The sequence below is a fragment of the Stenella coeruleoalba genome (assembly GCF_951394435.1).
Source record: "Stenella coeruleoalba genome assembly, chromosome: 20".
Taxonomy (NCBI): Eukaryota; Metazoa; Chordata; class Mammalia; order Artiodactyla; family Delphinidae; genus Stenella; species Stenella coeruleoalba.
Genome location: NC_137166.1, coordinates 28,881,980 through 28,896,321, shown reverse-complemented (window position 1 = coordinate 28,896,321; position 14,342 = coordinate 28,881,980). Strand labels below are relative to the sequence as shown.

Here is a 14,342-nt window from a genome sequence, read left to right as displayed (position 1 = left end):
GAAGCCCTGTAAGAAAATGGTAGTCCAAATATGAAGCAAACTCAATGTAGCCTGTATCCTGATTCTGAGCATGTCTCAGAAGAGAGTATCCTTCTTATCTCCTTCCTCCTTGAAGTAGCTCAATTTCAGTGACATCGAGTTACATATCGTTCTCTGTGGATCCATTCACCCTTAGTTCTCCAGTAAAGAGTATTTATTTATTCATAATATCATAAGAACTGTTTATATCAAGGTCATAATCAGTCTACAGACAGAGCATGAAGGGCTTAATCATCCTTACATGATGTATCAAATTGCTTTCAGCTGCACAGTTGCTTAGGCAAATGAGGTTATTCTCCCCTTGTTCCAAGAGGACCAGAAATGGTCGAACTTGCTGAAGGAGGCTACCAAGGACATCTAGTTTTTTCCATCTAGCTTCAGTGTCCTATATTATTTAATTTTGTGAAGAGTTAATGAAATTTTAATAAGAATTTTTATAAAATTGTTCATAGTTCTAGAGTTCAATGTGTATCTAACTGACAATTTATGAATATGTGTAGATATATAAATTTAAGAGTAGTATGAAATGTTTAATATTACAAAATATTCCTCAGTTGCCTTGTGAAACTTCTACAAATAGCATAAACTCATGAATGTTCTGGAAACGCAATTTAGAACACAAGGAAAACTAAGAGCAATTCATGTGTCACACTAATGGGAAATGATACTTTATGACATGAGAATCTATTGCATTCATGCTTTTTGAGGACAAAGATTTATGAGTTAATTTGTCCTTTCATCTCTTCCACTCAGACCCACCCTGCACTTTTTTTTTGTTTGTTTTAATTTATTTTTATTTTTGACTGCGTTGGGTCCTCGTTGCTGCGCATAGGCCTTCACCAGTTGCGGTGAGCGAGGGCTACTCTTTGTTGCGGTGCGCGGGCCTCTCATTGCAGAGGCTTCTCTTTGTTTCAGAGCACAGGCTCTAGGCACGTGGGCTTCAAGTGTTGTGGTATGTGGGCTCAGTAGTTGTGTCTCGCGGGCTCGAGAGCACAGGCTCAGTATTCGTGGCACACGGACTTACTTGCTCCGCGGCATGTGGGATCTTCCCGGACCAGGGCTTGAACCTGAGTCCCCTGCATTGGCAGGTGGATTCCTAACCACTGCACCACCAGGGAAGTCCCCAGCAAGGCTTTATTGGGGCTCCTGCTGCAGCAGGAGGGGGGTTCCCTTGCTTGCTCCTTGAAGGGGGGTGAGCTGGTTCCTTATATAGGGTGAGGGTAGGGGTGGGTCCGGGGGTCGGCCCAAGGGGTGGCTTAGGTGGTCTGCCCACCCCTGTGCTGGTGCTATGTGGGTTTTTGGTCTCTGTATCTTGTTCATAATTTGCCCCAACTGTGCATGCACGCAGTTATTTTTAGTCCCCTATAGTTTCTTTGTATTTTGTTGCTGGAGGAGAGGTTTGTTCAGTTGCAAGCACTGCAGCAAAGGGTCCCAGGTCCCAGCCTGCCTCACGTTCACAGTCTGACTCTGTCACTTACTAGTAATGTGACAAGTTACAAGCAAGTTGCTAACATTTCGTTTCTTGGGGTGCTCCAGGGTAAAATGGGAGGTTTGTCAAGGGCTTAAATCGATGGCACTTGGAAAGCTCTCAGAGCAGGGTCCTAACCATATTGGCTCTTACCAACCATGCAACTAAGTCTGAGACTCAGGAGGTCAGGGGAGGACTCTGCAGGAGCCTGGGATCCCTACAGCTCTTACCTGACACCTGACACCCAGCTTCAGTGCTGCCTCAGTTCTGTGCTTCTTGAATTGCAGCTGCCTGTGATTAACATGGGTTCCAGGTGTGCTTGGACCAGCTAGGTCACTAACATCAATCCTCACCCTGGGCCCTGCAGCCAATCGCAGTGCTTCCTGGGAGAAGGGAGCTCACTGAAATGCTTATCTTTTTAATTAGATTGGGGCCAGGAGGCAGGATCAGGTATGTTGAGGGGTGGAGATCATTCAGGGTCACACCAACTAACGGATGGAAAATCCCCAGGTGAATTCAGAAAAAAGCAAGGAGTCCAGCAAGTCCCACCCCTGGCTGAAACTCTTTCAGTGCAGGATTAAGACAGTTGGCATTGCTCTTACAAAGACTTTCCCAGTTTATTATCCTGGGACTGAAAATTGGGCAATAGTTTCGAAGCCTGGGTAAACGGTAGTGTACCAAACGAGTTTACAAACTTGCTCATCTGCAAAGAAAGTCATTTCTTGGAGAGATCTGGACACTTATTAGTAGAATCATTGTTGAATGAGCAATGTTATTCACAGGAACAGCCGAAGCAGGGGAAGAGGCACTGGTCTAAGAGCCCCATGTTTCTTAGTTCCAGCTCTTCCAATAACTAGCTTTCTGAACTCACGAAAGTGTCTCTTCAGTTTTCACATAGGTTGACCAGATGACCACTAGTGGCTAATATGGATAACGTCCACCACTTGCTGGGTGATTACTATGCATATTGAGGCACCATATTGAGCACCATGTGGAGCTAAACACTCCACATATTATATCACTGACTCACTCCAATAACCCTGTGGTAGGCATTGTTAACCCATTTTGTAGATGAGGAAACTGAGGCTGGGGAGAGTAGGTGATTTGCCCTGGAGGCAGAGACAGGACTTGAATCTAAGCACAATGCTCTTCAGCCTGCCCTGATATCTTTAATTCAATTTGCCATGAGTTCCACTTTTTAAGTGCCTATTATGTGCCAGGCTCGTGAATAGCCAACTACGGTTTTTTTGTTTTGTTTTGTTGTTTTTGCCGACTACGTTTTGATATCCCAAGCAAACTTTGTGGAATTGCAGAATCTTCAGGTCTGCAACAAAGAAAGTCATCCTGCCTCTTTACCCACAAGGCATGTCTGAGGCCCCTGAAAATGCCCCTTATAGGCCCTCCATGATGTGCAGTGCCCTGAGTCAGCCCAGCCTGTCCAACGATACAAGTGGTTTTCCACACCTGAGAGCGGCAGGAGGCCATCAACGCCCTGACTTAGACCTCCCAGTGGAGATGGACTCTCCACTCTAAGCCAACCCTAGCCTGGACCAGGTCCCACCCCTACAATGTCAGGGGCCCAGTTCTCATCTCCAGGGGACCACATCTCTGAGCCTGGGGCAGTCGTGAGCTGCAATAACTAGGTTCTGGGGACCCAATTCTAGCCTTTTGTGACATTAGCTTCCCAATTGCCACCAGATTATTGATGCACTTGGGGTCTTACCTTCGATTTGGGAAAGTGCCCTTCTCCTCCCTGTCTTATCCTTGCCCCACTCGCCTCAGGGTTTGAGCAGTGGTTGACACTCCTCCCAATAACCCATACCATGGGTACCATCTGCCTTATTATTATTTTTTTTCCATCTGCCCTGTTTTAACAGATGAGGAGACCCAGTGACAGCAAGGGTCTTTTCCAAACTCACACAGCAAGGATGTAGTGAAGCCAGAACTTGAACCCCATTTCTTGACTCCAAGTCTAATTCTAGTGGTGCAGCTTCCCAAAGTGAGATGAAATTATAAAACAACCTGGACACATATAAACACAAGGTTATTCCCCTTTCAGTTCTCCATCAGTCTTCCTAATTACCTCAAGGAGATGCAATTTAGTGCTAGGATGTCTTCAGTGCTCATCCCACACTTGCCATGTTCCTCTTTTGAAGAGAGAGAGAGAGTAAGGAGTCAGGGAAGGGATGCGGAGGGAGCCTCAGCCTGCTACAGAGCCTGGCTAGAAATGGCATAACTTTGCTTCATTTCTTCTCTGTCTCCATGGTTACCCCTGTTTATGGCACACGATGCAATTTCTCGTCTATAATAGCGATACAAGGTTTCCTTTTCAGATGAATTTAAGTGTAATAATAGACCAGGCGATATGTGATGACTAAAATAGTGCAGGTGGTTGGTTCTCAAAGGACTGCAGTTGGGGAAATACTGCCCTACACCAGGCTGACCCCGAATGCTCAAAGCCAACCGGGCTGCTGGTTCTGTCTCCTCTCCCCTCCTGCGTCCTCCCTAGCTGAGCAATGGCACCTTTGTGTGGGGTCGAAACGCCACAAGGAAAGTCTGCGCTTCTCTTTGGTTGTTGATGGGATGGGGGTGTTGGAGGAAGGAGGTGAGGAAGGGCTATCTCCACGCTTTCAGGTTTCATAAGGTGGCCAGGGTGACCCCAGCATATGTGCCAATATCTAGGTGCTCAGTGTGTACCCCCGGCTCTGCGGACTGTAACTCGGAGTGTTCCCTAGAGGCTGAACCTCCTCAGTAGAGTAAGGACAGAGGGGGCCTGCCATCCCCTCTCGGTGGGGGGCCTGGGCGAGTAGCTATTAAACCCTGAGAGAGTTAGAGGCTCAGGCTGAGCTGATCTTGAGGCTTGGTGGGTTGGGATTCAAGGGCCACCCTATCGCGGAAGTTCTTGTTCGGGGCTCTGGCTGCTCCTGTGTGGCTCAGAGGGAGGGCGCTACGATGGGGGAAGGGTCCCCTTTAGCCGGGGCTCCTGAACTGCAGGGGCCGCTCTTGGGTGTCTGCTGGACTCCCGCAGCAGAAGCACAAGGGGGTTTCTGCACTGCCCACATAACCCAGACCACCGTGACACCACTTCCCGAATCTTCGAACTGCAGTGAGTGAAGACTGCAGTTGTTAGGAGCGACTGGCTTTGGTGTCAGACAGACCTGAGTTTGAATCTCCCTAGTTCCCCTCAGCTATTCAATGGGGATAATAACAGTCCTTACCTCCTGGGTTATGGTGAACATTCAATGAGATTTTTAAAAACATTTTATTATAGTTGATTTGCAATATTGTTTAAATTTCTGCTGTACAGCAAAGTGACTCAGTTATACATATATATATTCTTTTTCATATTCTTTTCCATTATGGTTTATCACGGGATACTGAATATTGTTCCCTGTGGTATACAGTAAGACCTTGTGGTTTGTCCATCCTGTATGTAATAGTTTGCCTCTGCTAATCTCAAACTCCCAATCCTTCTCTCCCTTACCCTCCTTCCCCTTGGCAACCACAAGTCCGTTCTCTATATTTGTGAGTCTGTTTTTGTTTCGTAGATATGTTCGTTTCTGTTGTATTTTAGATACCACATATAAGTGATATGGTATTTGTATTTCTCTTTCTGACTTTGCTTAGGATGATAATCTCTAGGTCCATACATGTTGCTGCAAATGGCATTATTTAATTCTTTACTATGGCTGAGTAATATCCCTTTGTATATTTATATATATATATATATATATACACACACATATATATATATATATACACCACATCTGTTTTATCCATTTGTGTGTTGATGGACATTTAGGTTGTTTCCATGTCTTGGCTATTGTGAATAGTGCTGCTGTGAACATAGGTGTGCATGTGTCTTTTTGAAGTATGGTGTTGTCTGGGTATATGCCCAGGAGTGGGGTTGCTGGATCATATGGCAACTCTGTTTCTAGTTTTTTGAGGAACCTCCATACTGTTTCCCATAGTGGCTACACCAGTTTACATTTCCACCAATGGTGTAATAGGGTTTCCCATTCTCCACACCCTCTACAGCACATTAAGTGAGGTTCGTCAAGCTGATTGCCTGACACGTAATATGTGCTCAATAAACAGTGCTCAGTGAACACTTCTCTGTTCAGAAATCTAGGATCTGGAACTTGCAAATGATGGATGCCGGTTCCCCTTAGCCTACTTTTCCAATCTCTTCATTGTCTGGCCCCCACCTCCCCTAGCAACCAAATGTAATCCATGCTAACCCAGAAATATGCCCCAAGCTGTCCTGCCTCCATGCTTCTGCTTCTGCTGTTGCCTCTTTTTGGAATTTCCTGCCCACAATTTCTACCTGTTTAAAATCCTTCGAGGCCACCTCCTTCAGGAAGTCTTCAGTCTTGCCTACAGCCAGATGTAATTGCCCCCTTTGGAACTTCTATGGGGGTTTGTCAGGATACTTTCTACCCTGTAGGAGAGGAGACAAGTTAGTCTGACAGTCTCCCTAGCGGACTCTGAGGTCCCAGAAGGCCGAGGCTGAAAGAGGCGATTCCTTCCTCTCTTCTTGATTCTGTGCTTTAGCAAAGCTCCCTGCACACCTGAAATGTCCTTTGATTGTCTTGGATTTTTTAAAAAATTTATTTTATTTATTTATTTTTGGCTGCTTTGGTTCTTCATTGCTGCACGCAGCCTTTCTCTTGTGGCGAGTGGGGACTCCGTTGTGGTGTGTAGGCTTCTCATTGCGGTGGCTTCTCTTGTTGTGGAGCACGGGCTCTAGGCCTGTGGGCTTCAGTAGTTGTGGCACGTGGGCTCTAGAGCTCAGGCTCAGTTGTGGCGCACGTGCTTAGTTGCACAGGCAAAAACTTGGTGTCAGCTGCCTACCTGGGCACGCTAGAAGCAAGTCCGCCAGCCAACAAGTCTAACTCACATGCACAGAGCCTGCTTTCAGCTCAAAGAAGCAGAAATAGCTCAAGAAACTATCAGAAAACTTAATAATAAAAGCAAAAAACCTTTAACTCACCAGGGAGATTCAGGAAATGTCTCCATTCAGCAAAAATAAAACCTGGGTATTATGATGAACATTCAGAGAAGGAGTTCTTATATATTAAAAATATGATTGACAACATTTTTAAAGATCAATAAAAGTATTGCAAAAAGACTGAGAAAAAATCTCAAAAACAGACTTACAGTGAGAAATAAAAATCATGTTAGTGTTCATAGCCGCAACACTGAATGTTGGAAAACAATGGAGCAATACCTTCAAAAGGGCTAAGAGAAAATGATATTGAACTTAAAATGTAACATCCAGCCAAATTATCAGTCTGGCATGAGAGAAAAATTAAGGTGTTTTCCAACATTTAGGGATTCTGAAAGTTTCCCCTAATTCATCCTTTTGGTAAAAGATTGCTTGAGGATGTACTCCAGCAAATAAAAGTCCAAGATAGAGGATGACAGGGTATCCAAGAAGCAGTGAATCCAACCCAGGAGAGCAATGTAAAGGGAACCCAGAATGACAGACAGACGATCAGGAAAGAAGGTAATGGATATTAGATCATTTACGAAATAGCAGGAGAGAAATTTCCTGGCAATTAGAAATGCCAGGAAAAACAGAAGCCCTGTAAGAAAATGGTAGTCCAAATATGAAGCAAACTGAATGTAGCCTGTATCCTGATTCTGAGCATGTCTCAGAAGAGAGTATCCTTCTTATCTCCTTCCTCCTTGAAGTAGCTCAATTTCAGTGACATCGAGTTACATATCGTTCTCTGTGGATCCATTCACCCTTAGTTCTCCAGTAAAGAGTATTTATTTATTCATAATATCATAAGAACTGTTTATATCAAGGTCATAATCAGTCTACAGACAGAGCATGAAGGGCTTAATCATCCTTACATGATGTATCAAATTGCTTTCAGCTGCACAGTTGCTTAGGCAAATGAGGTTATTCTCCCCTTGTTCCAAGAGGACCAGAAATGGTCAAACTTGCTGAAGGAGGCTACCAAGGACATCTAGTTTTTTCCATCTAGCTTCAGTGTCCTATATTATTTAATTTTGTGAAGAGTTAATGAAATTTTAATAAGAATTTTTATAAAATTGTTCATAGTTCTAGAGTTCAATGTGTATCTAACTGACAATTTATAAATATGTGTAGATATATAAATTTAAGAGTAGTATGAAATGTTTAATATTACAAAATATTCCTCAGTTGCCTTGTGAAACTTCTACAAATAGCATAAACTCATGAATGTTCTGGAAACGCAATTTAGAACACAAGGAAAACTAAGAGCAATTCATGTGTCACACTAATGGGAAATGATACTTTATGACATGAGAATCTATTGCATTCATGCTTTTTGAGGACAAAGATTTATGAGTTAATTTGTCCTTTCATCTCTTCCACTCAGACCCACCCTGCACTTTTTTTTTGTTTGTTTTAATTTATTTTTATTTTTGACTGCTTTGCGTCCTCGTTGCTGCGCACAGGCCTTCACCAGTTGCGGTGAGCGAGGGCTACTCTTTGTTGCGGTGCGCGGGCCTCTCATTGCAGAGGCTTCTCTTTGTTTCAGAGCACAGGCTCTAGGCACGTGGGCTTCAAGTGTTGTGGTATGTGGGCTCAGTAGTTGTGTCTCGCGGGCTCGAGAGCACAGGCTCAGTATTCGTGGCACACGGACTTACTTGCTCCGCGGCATGTGGGATCTTCCCGGACCAGGGCTTGAACCTGAGTCCCCTGCATTGGCAGGTGGATTCCTAACCACTGCACCACCAGGGAAGTCCCCAGCAAGGCTTTATTGGGGCTCCTGCTGCAGCAGGAGGCGTGTTCCCTTGCTTGCTCCTTGAAGAGGGGTGAGCTGGTTCCTTATATAGGGTGAGGGTAGGGGTGGGTCCGGGGGTCGGCCCAAGGGGTGGCTTAGGTGGTCTGCCCACCCCTTTGCTGGTGCTATGTGGGTTTTTGGTCTCTGTATCTTGTTCATAATTTGCCCCAACTGTGCATGCACGCAGTTATTTTTAGTCCCCTATAGTTTCTTTGTATTTTGTTGCTGGAGGAGAGGTTTGTTCAGTTGCAAGCACTGCAGCAAAGGGTCCCAGGTCCCAGCCTGCCTCACGTTCACAGTCTGACTCTGTCACTTACTAGTAATGTGACAAGTTACAAGCAAGTTGCTAACATTTCGTGTCTTGGGGTGCTCCAGGGTAAAATGGGAGGTTTGTCAAGGGCTTAAATCGATGGCACTTGGAAAGCTCTCAGAGCAGAGTCCTAACCATATTGGCTCTTACCAACCATGCAACTAAGTCTGAGACTCAGGAGGTCAGGGGAGGACTCTGCAGGAGCCTGGGATCCCTACAGCTCCTACCTGACACCCAGCTTCAGTGCTGCCTCAGTTCTGTGCTTCTTGAATTGCAGCTGCCTGTGATTAACATGGGTTCCAGGTGTGCTTGGACCAGCTAGGTCACTAACATCAATCCTCACCCTGGGCCCTGCAGCCAATCGCAGTGCTTCCTGGGAGAAGGGAGCTCACTGAAATGCTTATCTTTTTAATTAGATTGGGGCCAGGAGGCAGGATCAGGTATGTTGAGGGGTGGAGATCATTCAGGGTCACACCAACTAACGGATGGAAAATCCCCAGGTGAATTCAGAAAAAAGCAAGGAGTCCAGCAAGTCCCACCCCTGGCTGAAACTCTTTCAGTGCAGGATTAAGACAGTTGGCATTGCTCTTACAAAGACTTTCCCAGTTTATTATCCTGGGACTGAAAATTGGGCAATAGTTTCGAAGCCTGGGTAAACGGTAGTGTACCAAACGAGTTTACAAACTTGCTTATCTGCAAATAAAGTCATTTCTTGGAGAGATCTGGACACTTATTAGTAGAATCATTGTTGAATGAGCAATGTTATTCACAGGAGCAGCTGAAGCAGGGGAAGAGGCACTGGTCTAAGAGCCCCATGGTTCCTAGTTCCAGCTCTTCCCATAACTAGCTGTCTGAACTCACGGAAGTGTCTCTTCAGTTTTCACATAGGTTGACCAGATGACCACGAGTGGCTAATATGGATAACGTCCACCACTTGCTGGGTGATTACTATGCATATTGAGGCACCATATTGAGCACCATGTGGAGCTAAACACTTCACATATTATATCACTGACTCTTTCCAATAACCCTGTGGTAGGCATTGTTAACCCATTTTGTAGATGAGGAAACTGAGGCTGGGGAGAGTAGGTGATTTGCCCTGGAGGCAGAGCCAGGACTTGAATCTAAGCACAATGCTATTCAGCCTGCCCTGATATCTTTAATTCAATTTGCCATGAGTTCCACTTTTTCAGTGCCTATTATGTGCCAGGCTCGTGAATAGCCAACTACGGTTTTTTTTTTCTTTTTTTTTCTGCCAAGTATGTTTTGATATCCCAAGCAAACTTTGTGGAATTGCAGAATCTTCAGGTCTGCAACAAAGAAAGTCATCCTGCCTCTTTACCCACAAGGCATGTCTGAGGCCCCTGAAAATGCCCCTTATAGGCCCTCCATGATGTGCAGTGCCCTGAGTCAGCCCAGCCTGTCCAACGATACAAGTGGTTTTCCACACCTGAGAGCGGCAGGAGGCCATCAACGCCCTGACTTAGACCTCCCAGTGGAGATGGACTCTCCACTCTAAGCCAACCCTAGCCTGGACCAGGTCCCACCCCTACAATGTCAGGGGCCCAGTTCTCATCTCCAGGGGACCACATCTCTGAGCCTGGGGCAGTCGTGAGCTGCAATAACTAGGTTCTGGGGACCCAATTCTAGCCTTTTGTGACATTAGCTTCCCAATTGCCACCAGATTATTGATGCACTTGGGGTCTTACCTTCGATTTGGGAAAGTGCCCTTCCCCTCCCTGTCTTATCCTTGCCCCACTCGCCTCAGGGTTTGAGCAGTGGTTGACACTCCTCCCAATAACCCATACCATGGGTACCATCTGCCTTATTATTATTTTTTTTCCATCTGCCCTGTTTTAACAGATGAGGAGACCCAGTGACAGCAAGGGTCTTTTCCAAACTCACACAGCAAGGATGTAGTGAAGCCAGAACTTGAACCCCATTTCTTGACTCCAAGTCTAATTCCAGTGGTCCAGCTTCCCAAAGTGAGATGAATTTATAAAACAACCTGGACACATATAAACACAAGGTTATTCCCCTTTCAGTTCTCCCTCAGTCTTCCTAATTACCTCAAGGAGATGCAATTTAGTGCTAGGATGTCTTCACTGCTCGTCCCACACTTGCCCTGTTCCTCTTTTGAAGAGAGAGATAGGGTAAGGAGTCAGGGAAGGGATGTGGAGGGAGCCTCAGCCTGCTACAGAGCCTGGCTAGAAATGGCATAACTTTGCTTCATTTCTTCTCTGTCTCCATGGTTACGCCTGTTTATGGCACACGATGCAATTTCTCGTCTATAATAACAAGATTTCCTTTTCAGATGAATTTAAGTGTAATAATAGACCAGGTGATATGTGATGACTAAAATAGTGCAGGTGGTTCTCAAAGAACTGCAATTGGGGAAATACTGCCCTACACCAGGCTGACCCCGAGTGCTCAAAGCCAACCGGGCTGCTGGTTCTGTCTCCTCTCCCCTCCTGCGTCCTCCCTAGCTGAGCAATGGCACCTTTGTGTGGGGTCGAAACGCCACGAGGAAAGTCTGCGCTTCTCTTTGGTTGTTGATGGGATGGGGGTGTTGGAGGAAGGAGGTGAGGAAGGGCTGTCTCCACGCTTTCAGGTTTCATAAGGTGGCCAGGGTGACCCCAGCATATGTGCCAATATCTTGGTGCTCAGTGTGTACGCCCGGCTCTGCGGACTGTAACTCGGAGTGTTCCCTAGAGGCTGAACCTCCTCAGTAGAGTAAGGACAGAGGGGGCCTGCCATCCCCTCTCGGTGGGGGGCCTGGGCGAGTAGCTATTAAACCCTGAGAGAGTTAGAGGCTCAGGCTGAGCTGATCTTGAGGCTTGGTGGGTTGGGATTCAAGGGCCACCCTATCGCGGAAGTTCTTGTTCGGGGCTCTGGCTGCTCCTGTGTGGCTCAGAGGGAGGGCGCTACGATGGGGGAAGGGTCCCCTTTAGCCGGGGCTCCTGAACTGCAGGGGCCGCTCTTGGGTGTCTGCTGGGCTCCCGCAGCAGAAGCACAAGGGGGTTTCTGCACTGCCCACATAACCCAGACCACCGTGACACCACTTCCCGAATCTTCGAACTGCAGTGAGTGAAGACTGCAGTTGTGAAGAGCGACTGGCTTTGGTGTCAGACAGACCTGAGTTTGCATCTCCCTAGTTCCCCTCAGCTATTCAATGGGGATAATAACAGTCCTTACCTCCTGGGTTATGGTGAGCATTCAATGAGATTTTTAAAAACATTTTATTAAAGTATAGTTGATTTGCAATATTGTTTAAATTTCTGCTGTACAGCAAAGTGACTCAGTTATACATATATATATTCTTTTTCATATTCTTTTCCATTATGGTTTATCACGGGATACTGAATATTGTTCCCTGTGGTATACAGTAACACCTTGTGGTTTGTCCATCCTGTATGTAATAGTTTGCCTCTGCTAATCTCAAACTCCCAATCCTTCTCTCCCTTACCCTCCTTCCCCCTTGGCAACCACAAATCTGTTCTCTATATTTGTGAGTCTGTTTTGTTTCGTAGATATGTTCATTTGTGTTGCATTTTAGATACCACATATAAGTGATATGGTATTTGTATTTCTCTTTCTGACTTTGCTTAGGATGATAATCTCTAGGTCCATACATGTTGCTGCAAATGGCATTATTTAATTCTTTACTATGGCTGAGTAATATCCCTTTGTATATTTATATATATATATATATATACACACACATATATATATATATATATATATATATATATATATATATATACACCACATCTGTTTTATCCATTTGTCTGTTGATGGACATTTAGGATGTTTCCATGTCTTGGCTACTGTAAACAGTGCTGCTATGAACATAGGTGTGCATGTGTCTTTTTGAAGTATGGTGTTGTCTGGGTATATGCCCAGGAGTGGGGTTGCTGGATCATATGGCAACTCTGTTTCTAGTTTTTTGAGGAACCTCCATACTGTTTCCCATAGTGGCTACACCAGTTTACATTTCCACCAATGGTGTAATAGGGTTTCCTGTTCTCCACACCCTCTCCAGCACATTAAGTGAGGTTCGTCAAGCTGATTGCCTGACACGTAATATGTGCTCAATAAACAGTGCTCAGTGAACACTTCTCTGTTCAGAAATCTAGGATCTGGAACTTGCAAATGATGGATGCCGGTTCCCCTTAGCCTACTTTTCCAATCTCTTCATTGTCTGGCCCCCACCTCCCCTAGCAACCAAATGTAATCCATGCTAACCCAGAAATATGCCCCAAGCTGTCCTGCCTCCATGCTTCTGCTTCTGCTGTTGCCTCTTTTTGGAATTTCCTGCCCACAATTTCTACCTGTTTAAAATCCTTCGAGGCCACCTCCTTCAGGAAGTCTTCAGTCTTGCCTACAGCCAGATGTAATTGCCCCCTTTGGAACTTCTATGGGGGTTTGTCAGGATACTTTCTACCCTGTAGGAGAGGAGACAAGTTAGTCTGACAGTCTCCCTAGCGGACTCTGAGGTCCCAGAAGGCCGAGGCTGAAAGAGGCGATTCCTTCCTCTCTTCTTGATTCCGTGCTTTAGCAAAGCTCCCTGCACACCTGAAATGTCCTTTGATTGTCTTGGATTTTTTAAAAAATTTATTTTATTTATTTATTTTTGGCTGCTTTGGGTCTTCATTGCTGCACGCAGCCTTTCTCTTGTGGCGAATGGGGACTCCGTTGTGGTGTGTAGGCTTCTCATTGCGGTGGCTTCTCTTGTTGTGGAGCACGGGCTCTAGGCCTGTGGGCTTCAGTAGTTGTGGCACGCGGGCTCTAGAGCTCAGGCTCAGTTGTGGCGCACGTGCTTAGTTGCACAGGCAAAAACTTGGTGTCAGCTGCCTACCTGGGCACACTAGAAGCAAGTCCGCCAGCCAACAAGTCTAACTCGCATGCACAGAGCCTGCTTTCAGCTCAAAGAAGCAGAAATAGCTCAAGAAACTATCAGAAAACTTAATAATAAAAGCAAAAAACCTTTAACTCACCAGGGAGATTCAGGAAATGTCTCCATTCAGCAAAAATAAAACCTGGGTATTATGATGAACATTCAGAGAAGGAGTTCTTATATATTAAAAATATGATTGACAACATTTTTAAAGATCAATAAAAGTATTGCAAAAAGACTGAGAAAAAATCTCAAAAACAGACTTACAGTGAGAAATAAAAGTCATGTTAGTGTTCATAGCCGCAACACTGAATGTTGGAAAGCAATGGAGCAATACCTTCAAAAGGGCTAAGAGAAAACGATATTGAACTTAAAATGTAACATCCAGCCAAATTATCAGTCTGGCATGAGAGAAAAATTAAGGTGTTTTCCAACATTTAGGGATTCTGAAAGTTTCCCCTAATTCATCCTTTTGGTAAAAGATTGCTTGAGGATGTACTCCAGCAAATAAAAGTCCAAGATAGAGGATGACAGGGTATCCAAGAAGCAGTGAATCCAACCCAGGAGAGCAATGTAAAGGGAACCCAGAATGACAGACAGACGATCAGGAAAGAAGGTAATGGATATTAGATCATTTACCAAATAGCAGGTGAGAAATTTCCTGGCAATTAGAAAGGCCAGGAATAACAGAAGCCCTGTAAGAAAATGGTAGTCCAAATATGAAGCAAACTGAATGTAGCCTGTATCCTGATTCTGAGCATGTCTCAGAAGAGAGTATCCTTCTTATCTCCTTCCTCCTTGAAGTAGCTCAATTTCAGTGACATCGAGTTACATATCGTTCTCTGT

The 14,342-nt window shown here is 45.1% G+C and overlaps 1 long non-coding RNA gene across 1 annotated transcript in view; it reads left to right on the top strand.

Moving 5' to 3' along the window:
* Nucleotides 1-14,342, top strand: part of LOC307178275 — a 97,669-nt gene that overhangs the window by 42,942 nt on the left and 40,385 nt on the right. The window lies entirely within an intron of this gene.